Source organism: Notechis scutatus, chromosome Z (genome assembly GCF_049901735.1).
Source record: "Notechis scutatus isolate UNSWTSFEM ecotype Mainland chromosome Z, rNotScu1.2, whole genome shotgun sequence".
Classification (NCBI taxonomy): domain Eukaryota; kingdom Metazoa; phylum Chordata; class Lepidosauria; order Squamata; family Elapidae; genus Notechis; species Notechis scutatus.
The window spans coordinates 106,912,516-106,931,002 of record NC_142025.1 but is presented as its reverse complement, the minus strand read 5'-3'; the positions used below and the strand labels follow the sequence as shown (position 1 = coordinate 106,931,002).

Sequence of the window (18,487 nt, the reverse complement as noted above, 5' to 3'; positions counted from 1 at the left end):
CACCCTGACTAAAAGATTGACAGCCAACGGCTTCCACAAAAGCAAAATCACCAACTTGATCCACAAAAACACAATGAGACATAATAGAGACCCAGAAGATGAACAGACCCATGGAACAGCTGTCCTGCCCTACATAAGAGGCACTACAGACAAAATTAGTAAGATACTATACAGACACCACATCAAGACTGCCTTCAAAACAGACAGAAAAATAGCAGCCATCCTCAGAAACCCCAAAGATAAAATTGACCTGGAAAACCAAGGCATATACGAAGTCCCTGTGCATCATGCCCGGCCACATACATTGACAGACCAATAGAAGAATAAGCATCCACCTGGATGAACACAAAAATGCAGTCAAAAAGCTGGAACACACTTCCTCACTAGTCCAACACATGGAAGCCACAGGTCATAGCATCAACTTCAATGGCACCAAAACCCTAGCCACTATAGAAAATTCCAGCCACAGAATCATCAGAGAAGCCATAGAGATTGAAAAAGACCAGAAAGCATGAACAGAAGAGATGATTCCACCAGGCTGTCAATCATTTGGAAGCCTGCACTCACAAACAAAAAAATCTCCACACCACAAGCCAGACAAACACCTGGGCACAAACAGATCCCCCCTGATACTTCCAGCTCAAACACACCCCAACCAGGCACCCAGATGAAACCCAGCTTCCCAACTAATGATAACCGTCCATTTACCCGAAGCCAAGCTGTACTAAAGACCTCCAATAAAGTAACACAATGCTGCCAGCCAATCAAGATACAAAAGAGCCAAAAACAGACAGAAGATATTAGAGACACCAATCAAGCAGAACACAGCAAACTCCGAGACCAATAAACACAGACCAAGACTCCCAACCAATCAGGATGAAGAAAACCATTCTGGCACAGCAATAGGCTGCCCCAAATTTAATTGAAACCACTGTAAAAGTCTGACTCACAGACGGACACATACAGAAGCCTGATGATGGCAGATGAGATTCTGCTGAAAGGTTGCTACAACTTTAAAAGCACCACTACTATGACGTGGGAAAATACCCAAACAAAGCTGAAGGCCATGCATGTAAGTACCCGCAAAAACTTAAGAATATATATATATATATATATATATATATATATATATATATATATATATATATATATATATATATATATCTTGTTATTGGCCTCACAGAGATTGAGAGTATCTAACGCTGATGATGTCTCATTCATCATCTTCAGGCTTGTGTCAGCCTGTGCTTCTCAGAAATGAAATACTCTGAGAAGCACAGAGCTTAAGACACAAGCCTGAAGATGATGAATGAGACTTCATCAAACGCTGCCTAGATACTTCCAATCTTACGCGGAGAAAACCCGAATAACCAAAGATCCACATACAAATACCCACGAGAACCTCAGATATATATATAGTATTCAGCGTTGTTCAGGTATTTTCCCACTTCATTGTAGTTGTGCTTTTAAAGTTGTAGAAACGTTTCGGCAGAATCTCATCTGCCATCATCAGGCTTCTGTATAGTGTTCATCTGTGAGTCAGACTTTTACAGTGGTTTCAGATTTAAATTTGGGGCAGCTTCTTGAAATGATCAAAGATCTACATGTGGAGCAAGAAGATCTGCTTGTAAGTTTCGACGTGGTTTCACTATTCACTCAAGTCCCGATAAAAGAGACCCTTGAAATCATCAAAAATAAATACCAACCAGCTAAACACCTCATGGAACTAACAGAACACTGCTTAACTAACACATATTTCATATACAAAGGACAAAGATACAAACAAATTGAAGGAGCCCTATGGGATCACCACTGTCACCCGTCATTGCAAACCTGTTCATGGAAGAATTCGAATCCAGAGCCCTGGCCAATGCCATCCACAAACCCAAATTATGGTTAAGATACATCGATGACACATTTGTGATTTGGCCCCATGGAAAAGAAAACCTAAACAATTTCCTAACACACCTAAACAGCACACACCCCAAAATCAAGTTCACCATGGAAACAGAAACAAACAAACAACTGCCATTCCTAGATGTACTAATCTACAAAAAAAAAAAAAAACAGATGGCACACTAGGACACACCGTATACCAGAAGAAAACACACACCAACCGCTACCTCAACGCCCAATCCCACCACCACCCAGCACAGATAAACTCCGTGGCTAAAACACTAATTACTAGAACCAAATGCCTGGCAGACAAGACACACATTAAGACTGAACTATGCACCCTGACTAAAGTACTGACAGCCAACGGCTTCCACAAAACCAAAATCACCGGCTTGATCCACAGAAACACAATGAGACATAATAGAGACCCAGAAGATGAACAGACCTATGGAACAGCTGTCCTGCCCTACATAAGAGGTACTACAGACAAAATTAGTAAGATACTACACAGACATCACATCAAGACTGCCTTCAAAACAGACAGAAAAATAGCAGCCATCCTTAGAAACCCCAAAGATAAAATTGACCTGAAAACCAAGGCATATACGAAGTCCCCTGCATCATGCCCGGCCACATACATTGGACAGACCGATAGAAGAATAAGTACCCGCCTGGATGAACACAAAAATGCAGTCAAAAAGCTGGAACACACTTCCTCACTAGTCCAACACATGGAAGCCACAGGTCATAGCATCAACTTCAATGGCACCAAAACCCTAGCCACTATAGAAAACCCCAGCCACAGAATCATCAGAGAAGCCATAGAGATTGAAAAAAGACCTGAAAGCATGAATAGAAGAGATGATTCCACCAGACTGTCAATCATTTGGAAGCCTGCACTCACAAACAAAAAAATCTCCACACCACAAGCCAGGCAAACACCTGGGCACAAACAGATCCCCTCTGATACCTCCAGCTCAAACACACCCCAACCAGGCACCCAGATGAAACCTAGCTTCCTAACTAATGATAGCCATCCATTTACCGGGAGCCAAGCTGCACTAAAGGCCTCCAATAAAGTAATACAATGTTGCCAGCCAATCAAGATACAACAAGAGCCAAAGAACAGACAGAAGATATTAGAAACACCAATCAAGCAGAACACAGCAAACTCCAAGACCAATAAACACAGACCAAGACTCCCAACCAATCAGGATGAAGAAAAAACCATTCTGGCACAGCAATAGGCTGCCCCAAATTTAAATATGAAACCATTCAGCTTCAAATACCATGATTAATTATATTGAAACTCTCTGAGAGATCAAGGAAAATCGGGATGGATACACTACACCCACCCAAAATCCATCAAAGGTTACCCCAATCAATGCTGTCTCAATAGTGGCAGTGAGTGCAAATAATCAACTTCTTCCAGAACTTCAAACTACAGATCTACTGTCTCTCAACACCTTCCCCAGTGTTGTAATATTACTATTGTCAGATTCAGATCTCTTGCACCACTGTTATTTTTTTTTAAAAAAAAAATTCTGACATGCATGACCAAATTTTCTATAAAGCTGCTTCTAATTTATAGCTCAGTAGGAAGGACTTTCTGGTGAAGTGATGAAAGCCATTGAAACATATCATCTGAATCCATAAATCTGCAACTTAGATTTTGTGGAAGATGATATGCACATATGCCAACTACCCTTTTGTATCTAGAATGCTGTGTAAGTCAAAGTAAAGCACTAATTTAAAGTAACTATTTGACATAGAATTTCCTTTGGTAAATTCTATATTTCTTGTTCTGTGCGTTCTTTAAATTAAATAGTGGATTATGTAGAAAAATCAATTTGGGAAACACAAAATTATTGTATGTTATACAAGAACCATTAAACTAACATTCAGCTTCAATAAAACATTGCAGTATATTGAAACACATTTATCAAAAATATATTTTAAACCATCTTTGAAGTAATACAAAACAATGACACTTTATTGTCAAAGAAATTGAACAACCTTTTAACATTAACACCAATTTTTTTCAATATAGAAAATAGCAGAAAAATGTTTATTTCAACTAAAAATCCCATGATTAGTCCATCTATAATCCAAAACTAAATTTCAAAATCATTTTCCTTTTTTATATTGAATATATCATTACAACCTTTAAAATAAATGTTTATGATAACACACACACACACACACATCTTTTAGTGTCCTAGTAATATTTAACATGAAGAACCATAATGAACATTAATTACAGCAGCATTGAAATTGACTAAAATTTTGCAGGTAATGTGATGTTTATGGTACACTGATGTATGAGGAACTCAAATCCTAAAGTTGTTGTCTAAAACAGTGTGATTCCTGTTGAAGAGTGGAATACTTTTGCAGCAATAATAGACTAGACACACATCTGAATATTTCTGTAGCTCTCAGGATATAACTAACTTTTTTGATTATCAGTCACCAGTGAAGAACATAACTTTTCAATATCAAAATTTAATTTAATATCATTTAAGGTCTATATTGTCACAAGACATATTGTAAAGTCTACTCACCCTTTCTATAGCAAACAAATAAGTAAGCATTGAAACTATCATAATAAATTGTTTCCATAAGAGCAATGTGTTATATCCAACTGAGTTTGATTTTCTAGTAATTAAAAATTCAAATTTTCTATTCTTTTATCTTTCATAATTTAATTGTGCAAAGTATACAGATAAAATAATATACTAAATAATATAATAGTATAACTGATATACTAAAAAAAAATTAGGAAGAGACTGTATTTTCTAACATAATAAAAGTACCATATGTCTTTACCCATGAAAATAGAAGTATTTCCAGGAAAATTACAAACCTAAAGCATACAGTCTTTCCCTGTCATACAGGTTGTTATATTCTATACATGCAGTGAAAACATTGATAAAGCTAATGTTTATTACTATTCAAGTGACAGCTATCATTGTATATCATTAAAAGAAGATATGGCAATCATACCATTTGATTCTCTTCAGTATGATTTCAGTCAACATTGTGGTGTAGGGTAAATGGAACCTGTTGATGTTTAACTGTGAAGAGGAACCAATGTTAGACAGAGAGTAGTGAGGGACATATTTTGAGGTGACACAGTATGAAGGAACTGGAAGGGAGGAGTTAAGAAAAATAAAGCAATTTGTTTGTAGAGAACTCACGTGTTAGGAGTATTATTACAAAATACGACATGGTGTCAGAAGTTCTGTAACACGGTAACGGAACAATGAGGTCTATCCAAAAGAGGAAAATGAGCGGCAGTGGGGATGAGCAGAATGAGGAAGGAGTTAGCAGAATGGCTAGCACACCCAGCACTACTTTTAACATCCAACCACTGGAGCCCTTTGATTTTACCAAACCAAATGAGTGGACAAAATGGATACGGTGATTTGAGAGATTTAGGCAAGCAAGCAATCTCGCAATAAGCTCCAAAGAAAATCAGGTGAATACTTTGATTTACTGTATGGGAGACGAAGCAGATGATGTTCTGCATGGCCTGAAACTCAGTGAAGCTGATCAGCATCAGTATACTAAAGTAAGAGATGGCTTTCAGTCATTCTTTGTATATGAGCGTGCAAGATTTAATATGCGCAAACAAGAAGCAAATGAGACAGTAGATGCATTTGTCACAGCGCTGTATGTATTAGCAGAACACTGTAACTATGGAGCACTACATGACGAGCTCATCAGAGACAGGATTGTAGTAGGCTTGGTCGATACACAGCTATCAGAATACATGCAAATGGAAAAGACCTAGACCTGGATAAAGCTATTAATATGGCAAGACAATCAGAGGAGATTAAGAAACAGCAAACCACATTGAGAAGTGATGCTAGTGCTGTAAACCTAAAGGATGTGAACTCTTTGGACAGACTGTTTAAAGGCAGGCATCAGAAAGAAAAGCAAAAATTCAGCAGATCAAAGAATGATGGAGCAAAGCCTCAAAGCAGGCAGAACAAAAACACTAAAGACCCCCAGTGTCACAAATGCGGTGGCATGCTTCACTCTAGACAGGAATGTCCTGCTAAGGATGCTAAATGCCATACATGTGGGGAAAAGGGTCACTATCAACGTGTATGTTTTGCAAGCAAGGCGGTGCATGGCATTGAGGAAGAGGAGAGAAGCTTCTTTCTCGGCTCTGTGACATCACATGCTGATCCATGGACTGTGGAAATCAGAATGATGGATAAAAACATCACGTTCAAGTTGGATACTGGAGCAGATGTCACTGTTGTTTCACAGAAGAATTTCGCCAACATTTTTCACAACACACAGGTGCCAGTGCTGCAAAAAGCAGAGAGACCTTTACTGGATCCAGGGAGAATTCCACTGGAAGTGATGGGGTTTGCCAAACTACAGCTAAAGAAAAGAGCAAAACAAATTACAGAGAAGGTGTATGTGGTCAAAAACCTGAATATGCCTTTGCTGGGACTGCCAGCTATTGTAGCTCTTGATCTGTTGGTTCGTGTGGACACTATTGACATGGAAAACCTGAAATCAAGCTACCCTAAGTTATGCAGTGGCCTAGGGGAGGTTTGACAACCTTATTGTATTAAGCTCAAACCCGATGCTGTGCCTTTCTCTTTGAAAACCCCAAGGAGGATTCCCCTACCATTGATGGGGAAAGTCAAAGATGAGCTTCAATGCATGGAAAACTTGGGAGTAATCACTCGTGTGGAAGAGCCTACAGACTGGTGTGCAGGCATGGTAGTGGTTCCCAAGAAGGACAGCAAAAAGGTGCGTCTGTTTGTGGACCTGACTGGCTTGAACAAGTATGTGTGCTGTGAAAAATACATTTTACCATCAGTAGAACAGAGTCTTGGAACACTGGCTGGTGCTAAAATATTCAGTAAATTAGACGCCAACATGGGGTTTTGGCAGATACCCCTCACCGAGGATTCAGCAAAGTGTACCACATTCATTACACCCTTCGGGCGTTTCCACTTTAACTATCTTCCATTTGGCATTGCCCCAGCACCCGAACATTTCCAATGTATGATGGCAGAAGTTACACAGGGGCTGGAAGGTATAGTTTGCCATATTGATGATCTACTGGTATGGGAACGGGACCAAGAAGAACATGACAATCGACTCCATGCAGTGCTAAAAAAACTGGAAAAGGCGGGAATCACTCTGAACGTGAATAAGTATGAACTCTCCAGGAGTGAGGTGGTCTTTTTGGGTCACATCATCTCTGATGCAGGGATACGACCTGACCCAAGGAAAACAGAGGCTATCAGAGCTATTAAGGAGCCCTCTAGTGTGAACGAACTGAGGAGTTTTCTTGGCATGGTAAACCAGCTGGGGAAGTTCATCCCTCAGTTGGCAGAAAAAGACAAGCCACTTCGTGATCTCCTTTCTAAGAAAAACAGTTGGGTTTGGGATGTGGAACAGGTCAGGGCATTTAAGCGATTGAAAGATGCTTTGTCTTCCCCTCCGGTGCTGGCCATGTATGATCCGAACAATGTGATGAAAGTGTCAGTGGATGCATTGTCATATGGCTTGGGCTCCATTCTTCTTCAAGAGTGGGGAGATAAATGGAAGCCTGTGGCTTACGCATCACGTTCACTCACTCCAACTGAACAACACTATGCACAGGTGGAAAAAGAAGGCCTGGCTCTAACCTGGGCATGTGAAAGATTTCAGGATTTCTTCCTAAGAAAGCATTTCTGCCTGGAGACTGACCACAAACCAATTGCCAGTTTGTTTGGAGACCAAGCACTAGATCTTCTACCCTTGAGAATTCAGCGATTCAGGATGAGGCTCGTGCATTACTCTTACTACATTGTGCATGTGCCTGGAAAGTCACTTTGGACAGCAGACACATTGTCACATTCACCTATGGACTCTCACATGTCCAAAGCAGAACTGGAGCTAATGGAAAGCACTAACATATATGTGGACTGTGTAGTAGACACCTTGCCTGTTAGCCACACATATATGGAAATCATAAAAGAGCAGTTGCAAGCTGATAGTATTTGCTCTCAAGTCATGAAATTGTGTGCAGATGGATGGCTAGTGCATGCAAAACAGGAACCTGCACTGAGAGGATACTGGCCAGAACGAGCTACACTTACTGTACAAGATGGATTACTATTGAAAGACACTAGGCTTGTGATCCCATCCACTCTGAGGAATGAGGTGTTGGAGAGGCTGCACGAAGGACATCAAGGGGTGGTGAAATGCAAAGAATGGGCTCGTCAGTCTGTGTGGTGGCCAGGACTCAGTCAGCAGGTCAGTGAAATGGTGCTCAAATGCAGGACATGTATTCAAGAGCATCAGAATCCTAAAGAGCCACTCATGACATCTGAGTGCCCTGAAAGACCATGGCAAAAGTTTGGGACTGACATGTTTGTACTTGGAAGGAAAACATACTTAGTTGTGATAGACTATTTCTCCAGATATGTCGAGATTGCACTGCTATCAATCATTAAGTCAACTGATGTCATTGTCCATCTGAAGTCAATCTTTGCCCAGCATGGGATTCCAGAGGAGTTGATGTCAGACAATGGACCACAGTTTTCTGGTCAAAATTTCTCTCATTTTGCATCCACATATGGGTTCAAACACGTTACCAGCAGTCCAAAGTTTCCACTAAGTAACAGAGAAGCTGGACGTGCAGTTCAGACAGTGAAAAGTCTCTTGAAAAAGGCTAGCGACCCTTATCTGGCCCTGCTTGCCTACAGAGCTACCCCTCTACAGAGTGGGTTCAATCCAACTCAACTGCTTATGAGGCGATGTCTTTGTACCACTGTGCCAACTCTTCCCTCTCAGCTAGACCCAGCATTGCCAGATGTTGACCATTTTGCTCGTAAAGAGAGAGAGAAGAGGAAATTGAATACTGAATACTACAACAGGAGACATCATGCAAAACCTCTTAGTGATTTGGTACCAGGAGAGCATGTATGGGTCACTGCTACAAAAGAATCTTGGACTGTGCTGCAGAATCACATGAGTCCAAGGTCATATCTGGTGGATGTACCTAAAGGTGTGGTGAGACGCAATCATCAGCACTTGATACCCTTACACACACATGCAAGTGAAGGAGGAGCGGTGGAGCAGCAGGAGTTGCCAGAGACAAACAGTGAACAAGTTTCTACATCACCTGGGAAAATACTTAAAAACTTTCCTAGTGTGACAGCTACCCCAAGGACAAGGTCTGGGAGAGCTATAGTTAAACCAGAGAGACTGAATCTGTGAACTGAGAAAGTGAAAAAGAGTTAATGTTGATGTGTAGTCCAGTAAGAAATCTGAGAAGCAGAATAGTTTAAACACAGTTAGGTGTATTGGATTAGTAAATAGTTATATGATAACATTTTCTTCCCTACAGGATTTAGATAGGAACAGACCTTCAACAAAAGAGGCAGAATAATCCTCTAAGGTCTGGTGAGACAAAGGTAGTCTACCCTTTGTTCTCTAGAAAAGGGGGATGTGGTGTAGGGTAAATGGAACATGTTGATGTTTAACTGTGAAGAGGAACCAATGTTAGACAGAGAGTACTGAGGGACATTTTTTTTAAAAAAAAACAACAAATTTTATTAATTTTCAAAGACAATACACAGACAAACAAAACATAAAACATAAGAACATAGAACATCTTTTCTAAAAACTGCTTAACAAAACAAATAAAACATCTTATTTAAATACAACATAATTCTAAATTATCGCGTTTCCACACACAATTTAATATGCATCTTATATATTCAACTTCATTTCTTATTACTCTTTTCCAACTTCTCACTGTTTCTTCCTTTATTTCTGTTCAATTTTATTCATTAAACTTATACTTTCATCTATTTCATATTACTATATTTCATATTATTACTGTTTCATATGTTCTTATCCAACATCATTAATCCTCAATGAACAAACATAAACAAACAAAATACATAACATAAAAACATAAAACTTCTTTTTAGAAAGCGGCTTAACCCTGGGTTACATCTTTTTGTACAGACATAAATCAAATTCATGCTCACCTTATATACTATTTCATATCTTATTTAACATTCTATATTTTCCATATGTCTTCTCCCCTCTTTTCACTCTCTTATTTCTATTTTATTTATTTAATCTCAATTTAAATCATTATACTTGTATCTTTTGTCCGTTCTTTTTCAATTATCTATTTATCTTTTCTCTTTAACACAAACTTTTTCCTGTAATCACTGGTTGAAGTATGACACCTTTCTATCTTTCCCCCAAATTTAACACTTAAAATAAGACATAATTTCTATTCTGATTCTGCTTAGTACATTCTACATAACATTTTAAAATAAAAACATAATGAGCTTATAGTATATTAAAAATAATGTTCCATAACAAATTAATTAATTAAACTCTATTAATTAAATCTTAGACATTTTACACATTCCCTACAATATTCTATTAACACATATGTTATTCCAATTTTCTAACTCTATTTCAAACACAAATACTACAATACAATCTTATGTACTTTTGCAGAATCTCTTTAGATTATATTTTACCCTTTATCTCTGAAAAACCTGTTTATTAACATCTTGTTTTAAGCCTTTATAACTTCCCTTCACTTTTTCCCTTCCTTCCTTGTCAAATCTAGCCTTTTAACCCCCCTCTCAATCTCCAGCCTTTTAGTCTCCCCTCTGTTGTATTCCTCTTTTCTGTTGCTTTCTGACATTATATCAATTTTTCACCTTATTTTTATCTTTCTTGGTTGTTTTTTTAGAACTTAAATTCTCCATTTTCTTTTCCTTTTTACCCTTTTCTTTCTCAATTAAAATCAAATGTCCATTAAAGGTGGCTTCTTCTTCATCATCCCAGCCTTCTTGCATCTTGTTGCATTTCCTGATAAGTAGAAATTGCCATTTCTAAGAAACGAAAAATAGATTCAAAGGAGCCCTTGCCTTCTTCTTCCTCCTCTTTTAACTTTTCAAATTGCATTTTCAGTTCTTCAAAAGATATCATTGTAAAAAAAAAATTAAACAGTCCAAATGTTTTCTTGATCTTTCAAAAGATAGTTCACAAAAGTCCCAAAGTCATCAAGCAATCAAAGTCAGCACAAACAGCACAGTCTGTTTCATTTAGCACTTTCTTCTACTTTCTCTTCCTGGGGTAGAATTCAATTACACAATTCCAAGGTATTTTTGGAAGTTTTGTTGCAATTTAATCTCTGATCTTATAAAACTCCAAGCAATCTCCTTCAACAAATCTTGAATAAATCATTTACCTCTCTTCCTTCCCACTTAAAGCAAAAACATTTTAATTTTTAAATGTCAGTGTTTAGAAATCTAATGTCCCCTTGGCTTTAATTTTCAAAGTTAGTATCTTCTGCTGCCAAAGCGGTATTTCCGATTTCCATCTGCTGTCTCCGTAGGGAAGGAGAGTGAGGAGAAAAAAAAAGTTTTCCCTTTCACTTTCAACCGCAGCTTTACGATCTTCTGGGAAACAATATATCACTTAAAGAGCCAAAGTTCCAGGGTATTCAGATGTTGATTGTCATCCCGGTTCAGCCAAAAGCTTTCACTTTCTTCACTTCCTCCTGCACAAAACTTGTCCGGCTGAGAGGTTCTTTGTGGCAGCCATTGCTGACCGCCGCTCCACCACCTTTGGAAAAGGGAGTTAAGCCGGCTGGGGAAGGGGGGTGCGATATCCCCAGACCCCTGCCCGGATCTCTCTCTCTTCAGTTATCCCTACAGGATAACTATAGCCTCCCAATCCAATTGATCGAAGGCACTGGGAGCGAGCGGCAGGGATCGCGCACAAACACGAATTCCTGCCGCCTCCGAAGCCTGACAAACCGGAACTCCTGAGGGACATATTTTGAGGTGACACAGTATGAAGGAACTGGAAGGGAGGAGTTAAGAAAAATAAAGCAGTTTGTGTGCAGAGAACTCATGTGTTAGGAGTATTATTACAAAATACGACAACCATTATGAACAAATCAACCTTGGAATCCTTCCCACACAGCTGAATTTTGCCAGGGGCTTTAATGGAACTTTAGGATCTATTTCTTTTATATCCTTATTTCTAAGAGTGTGTATTATAGGATTCAAGAGAGGAGTTCTCATTGAATAAAAGACGGCCACTACTATTCACATTTGATTTGTATTTCACTCCTGGTTGCACATACATTAAAATAAGAGTCCCAAAATGGATGGTGACATCTGACAGTTGAGAGGCACAAGTAGAGAATGTCTTCTTTGGGCATCTGCACAAGACATTTTCAGAATTGTAATGATAATTTGCTTATAAGAAATGAGAATGAATAAAACAGCAAATGTTACAAGGACAGAACTCAAGCCATATCCCACTATTTGGATGGCGTATGTATCAGTACATGCCAGGCAAAATATCTGCCCAGCATCACAGAAGAAATGGTTGATTCTATTAGGGCTACAAAATGATATTTGACCTAACATAATTGCAGGTAAAACGGGACACATGAAATCCACAAGCCAACACACTATAGTGACATTTTTACAAGTCTTAGAATTCATGATGGTGGAATAAAGTAACAGACTGCAGATTGCAAAGTATCTGTCATATGCCATGACGGTGAGTATGCACAATTCAGTGGCACCAAAGGCAAAGAAAAAGTGGTATTGGGTGATACACCCTGGAATGAAATCACCCTCTTCTGTAAAAGTAGGTTTTTCAGCAACTTAGGCACTGTGGTTTTCAGCCATTGATAGATTGCCATGAAAAAAATACATGACTGTTTGTAGACATGAATCCATTACCACCATAATAATGATCATCAGGTTTCCCACAAGAGATAAGCTATAGATAATTAGCAAAAACACAAAGAGTATTGATTCTAGGTTATGTTAGTAACCTAGTGTGTCCATTATATCTCATGCACCAAAAGTCCTCAAGAAGAAAAGATGTTACAGATTTTAAGAAAAATAAAACTGTTGTAACTATGCAGATTTTTAGGAAGGTTTTTCCAGAGGAATTGAATCATCACCAAGAGGACCTGCCTCTGGGATTATATCAACATCAACAAGACATTTCCTTCTTACTTAAACAGGATGTGAGGATGATTTGAAGAACAATCATCCAATCAATATGAAATTAAGCTTCAATTTGTTTCATGCCAAAACTCTACTCCTGTGAATTAGATCAAGAAACTTCCTACATTTTCTGCTTCTAAACTTCTAAGAGATCTATTTTTATTTATTTATTAGATGTCTTACGAGCTGTCTGTCTTGCCTACACCCAGATTTATTTTATTTTATTTTTATTTGTCAATTGCTTACAAGATAATAGGTATAAGTAAAAACATAGTTATGAATACATGTATACATATAAGAAAAATAAAAAATATATAAAAGAAACAATAGGACAGGGACGGTAGGCACGTTGGTGTGCTTATGCACCCCTCCTACAGACCTCTTAGGAAAGGGGTGAGGTCAATAGTAGACAGTCTAAGATTAAAGTTTTTGGGGTTTGGGGAAAAAAACCACAGAGTCAGGTAGAGTATCCCAGACACTGACCACTCTTGCTGAAGTCGTATTTCCTGCAATCAAGTTTGGTGCGATTAACCTTGAGTTTGTATCTATTGTTTGCTCTTGTGTTGGTATGGTTGAAGCTGAAGTATTCATTGACTGGTGGGACATTGCAATGTATGATTTTATACACTATACTTAGATCAGACCAAAGGCGGTGTAGTTCTAGGTTTTCTAGGTCTAGAATTTCGAGTCTGGTGGCATATTATTTTCTGATTATTATTTTTTTGCCAATATGTAGGACAGAGCATTTATTTGTTGAGATTTGAAGTTGCCATTTGTTTGACCATTCTGATACATAGTCAGGGTCTTTTTGAAGGGTAGCAGTATTGTCTGTGGTGTTGAATAGCTTTACATCATCAGTGAAGAGAACGCAGATCTTGATTCTGGGTGACTTACAAACCATTGAATGTCAATAAAACATTGAAATAATAAAACTCCTTTGGAAAGACTCAATAGGTACCGTGTTTCTCCGACAATACGGCCTCCCCCAATAGGAAGTCCCAGAATGTTTTATAGGCATAAAATGAAATTAAGCCCCTTTGTCCAAATTAAGCCCTTTATTAAAACATGAAAAATGGGGAGAAATGGTGGGGGGCTTGCTGTTAGGAGCACCCTGCGGGCAGCCATGCCTCACCCCCAACCTCCCAAGTACTTTTGGTGCACACCCGGATATGGTGCTGCCCGCATTGACCTCGGCGTTGGTGGGGCACTTCGTATCAGGAGACCTTCTGCCACCGTTGCTTTCCCTTCTCCTTGTGCCGCCACAGTGTTTGGAGCAATGCCGCAGTGTTTGGTGCAGCCACATGGCGTTTGGCACAGCCACGCGGGGCTGGCCAGGGCTACTCCCTGAAACTGGAGCCTGGCAGATACACTCGGCTTCAGGCACTCCTGTTGCCACCTTCCTGTGCATTGTTCGAAGGCAAAGCCCATTCTTTTAAAAATGATGCCCTACTACAACAAAGCCTCCCCTGCCCAAGAGGGCAACCTGACCCCATGTGGGGAGGCGAATCTCTCGGGGCCGCAGTGCAGGATCGCTCCGACTCCAGGAGAAGCACCCAGCTGCCATCCCTGCCTGGCACCGGGCAGAGTGTGAAGAGCTTTGTCTGGGGCACCCAGCACAGCTAACAGGTGAGCCCTCCTCCCTGGTGGCAGAGCTCTGGCCAAGGCAACAAGCGCCTCCCCACCAAGTGTCTCCACCAGGCTCCGGTTGCAGGGAGGAGCCCTGGCTAGCCCTGCGTGGCTGCACCAAATGCCACGTGGCTGCACCAAATGCCGCGGCAATGCTCCAAATGCTGTGGCAGCATGGGGAGAAAGGAAAGCAATGGTGGCGGAAGGTCTCCTGATATGAAGTTCCCCACCAATGCTGAAGTCAACATCCAAGCCATTGCTGCCCGCCCACCCAAAAGACGGCCTAGCCCTTTTTTCAGGGCTCAAAAAAAAAAAAAAAAAGACCTGGCCTTATTATATGAGAAACACGGTAGATAAAAATGCCAAATCTAGTCTGAACATCTGGCTGATTGTGTGATGAACAGTAATAAAATAAACAATAAAATAACTAACTAAATAAGAAATATGACAGTCAGATAGTGGCAAAATGATCTTACTCAGGGGGCATCATGTAGTTGGTAAAAAAGAGCGGAGAAAATACCGAGCCCTGAAGCATGCCACAATGAAGCAGCTGTGGACTGGACCTCTCACTCACTATCCACATCAATTGGGATGTCCCTGGAGAAAGGATCCAAACCAGCACAACACTGTGTCACCCAGTTGGCCTAAAATAATATTAAGAAATGAAAAGAAAAAGAAAATATCCTGTATTTTTATAAGACTGCATAATTTAAAAAAAGAAGCACCAGTACCTTATACCTTTGAAACAAAATATAACAAGATTGATATATGAGTAAGTTTCATATCTTTATATTCTCACATTTTAATGAGACTATTTTTTCCTAGAAACCATTAGAAAATTTACTCTAACATTAATGTTCTACCTGAAATATTTTTCCAATCAATTCTCAATTAGTTGGTTCTTTGTTTATGTTGTTTTAAGCTACTTTGTACAATTAGTTGTTTCAGATTTTGTGAAATTGTTACAAATTGTAACCCTTGTATTTTGGTTGGTCTGCTTTTTCCTATTTATTAATATTCAGTATATTCTGTCTTCATTTGCCTTTAATGTGCATGGAAAGGATAAACAAGAATATAAGATTTCTATCTAGGTAGAATAGAATAGAATAGAATAGAATAGAATAGAATAGAATAGAATAGAATAGAATAGAATAGAATAGAATAGAATAGAATAGAATAGAATAGAATAGAATAGAATACCTTATTGGCCAAGTGTGACTGGACACACAAGGAATTTGTCTTGGTAGATGTAAATATAGATAGAGATATAGGTGTAAATATAGATGCTCTTTAAAAGGTGCTAAAATGTATATCTGCAGTTTTCTCAAAGTTCTCTCAAGTTTTATATTGTTTCTGAAAGTATTTGCTCTGATAAAAATATTAAAAATCATTTTTACCTAAGGCAAAATTCTTCAATGACCTAAAAATGCCCAAATCTACCTTGTTCTAAAGAATGCAGATTATATTAAAACCTTTTTTTACTGTTTATCTCCAAATCATGAAGTAGTCGGTCCACATATGAATAGTTGATCTGCATAAGTGGTTATTACATTTCAAAATATTTTCTACAGCTTGCAAGAAAGCAACAAAATCAATTTATTCCCTATGATAAGAAGTCACTTTTTTTAAAAAAAATGGAAATTAATAATCATTATAATACCATAAATTTTGGGAATGAACTAACTTTATTTCTATCTGTGAAATGACATGACAATGGCATTCTGCATTAGTGGAGAAACATCAAAAATCATTTTGGAAAATAATATTCAGTAAGTGTTTTTATGGCAGCAACAAGTGTATTATATTAAAAGTAAACTTATCCTGGAATTGTACTTCAATTGTACCTCAAGAACTATAATTCTTGTAGGAAAGTCGCAATTTGCACTTTTCCAGATTTATTATTTATTTACATCTATAAATATATAAAGCCTATATAGTACAGCTATAAGGTGTTTCCATAGTTGGGTGTTACTGAAATCATGAGCATGCTGCATTCTGTACTACTTGTAGCATTCGGGTGATTTTTAAAGTCAAACCAAGTAAAATATATTACACCGAAGATTATCCATCAATATCTGGAAAGTTTCTAAAATGTAGTTTGCCCAGAATACATGAATTCCTTAACTAATTTTGACCCTAATTTTTGTATCGGGTAAACATACTAACAAGAGAATGACAGTGGAAAATCAGTTAAATCACATATCTAAAAAGAATCCAGTAAACTGTCCTTCTATTCAGTGATTTCATTTCATTTTTTTTTTCTTAAACAAACTCATTTGTAATCTATTCTTCACAGTGCCCTGGAATATTCTGTTCTATCTTAAAAAGATAGATATTTACATTTTTTGTTTATTTCTTATTTGATTATATTTATCATATATTAATATTTCTCTGTCTGCTTTTATTTTGGACAGATCTTATTTTTCTTGAATCATCTGAGATGGAAAATCAGACTGAAATAAAAGAGTTCATACTCTTGGGACTCTCAAAAAATCCTCATCTCCAATATTTTCTTTTTGTCTTGTTTCTAATCATCTTCTTAGTGACATTTTTAGGCAATATGGTGACTATACTTGTGACCAGGATTGAATTTGTCCTCCAGACTCCCATATTCTTTTTTCTCAGACATTTAGCTTTTGTATCTGCTATTCATCAGTTACTGTTCCAAAATTGTTAGGAAACCTCATAACAAAGAAGAAAACAATTTCTTGGGAAGGATGCATTGCACAGAATTTCTTCCTTTTCCAAACTGTTTGTGCAGAAGTGTTCATTCTCTCAGCAATGGCTTATGACCGATATGTTGCTATATGTGACCCACTACATTATACCATAAATATAACAAAAGAAACATGTAGACAGTTAGTGGGTACATCCTGGGGAATGGGCTTCTTATATGGTATGGTAAATGCATTGCCTTTGTTAAATCTGCATTTTTGTAGTGACAATACCATCAGACATTACAGCTGTGAACTTCCCTCACTTTTGGCCTTGTCTTGTAAGAAGAACATCATCAATTATATTGTTCTTCTTATCTCTGTCTTTATATTTGGTTTGAGTTCATTTCTTTTCACCCTGGTGTCTTACATTTAAATAATTTCAACCATCCTGAAAATGAATTCAGCAGAAGGCAGGCAAAAAGTGTTTTATACTTGCAGTTCTCACCTCATTGTAGTGGGCTTATTTTACATTACAGGTTTCATCCGATATATGAAGCCAAGTTTAGAATCACTCATGGATTTGGACAAAGTGATTTCTATTCAGTACAGCATCCTAACACCAATGTTAAATCCCATCATATACAGTCTTAAGAACAAAGAGATCAAATCTGCTTTGGTAAAACTGTTTGGAAAATATAACCCCATTTCTAATCCATAAAAAATCATCGGTAGCATGTTACTCTGAACACCAAAGCCCTTCTAGTTCCAACTTAGGAGGAAAATGTCCAGATGATTTCCCTATCTCTCCAGTCCCCACTAACAAAAATGAGAGGATACTTATATCTGCAATGTGAGAATATTTCTTATCTTCATTTGTCCCTGGTATAAAGCCATAGATCTCCAACAAAATATTTAAGGTTGCTATATTTTAATACGGAAAAGTTATGTAATTTAAACCAGTTTAATTTGTCTCTTCCTTAAATATCCATACCATTACCTAACAAGTCATTCTGTATATATTTTTATAATACACTTTACATTGGTTCATTTTTAGGTATAGACTTCAGTTGAAAATTTAACAGAAATTGAAATATGTTATTATTATCTTTTGATTAAAATCTGAGGCTTGTCATTTAATGTTCATATACATAGTTCACAATTGTTGGAACTGTAACTGAAGGATAATCTCATAGGCATTGTACCACCATGCAAAGAAATTCATGTATTAGAGGTATGACATTGAACATGTAAACAAGCTAAATACACTACTAACATGGG

At 38.0% G+C, this 18,487-nt stretch overlaps 1 pseudogene; it reads left to right on the top strand.

The window, feature by feature from the left end:
• Positions 1-16,989: 16,989 nt before the first annotated feature.
• On the top strand, positions 16,990-17,927 carry LOC113424036 (olfactory receptor 5BS1-like; annotated as a pseudogene).
• Positions 17,928-18,487: the final 560 nt, after the last annotated feature.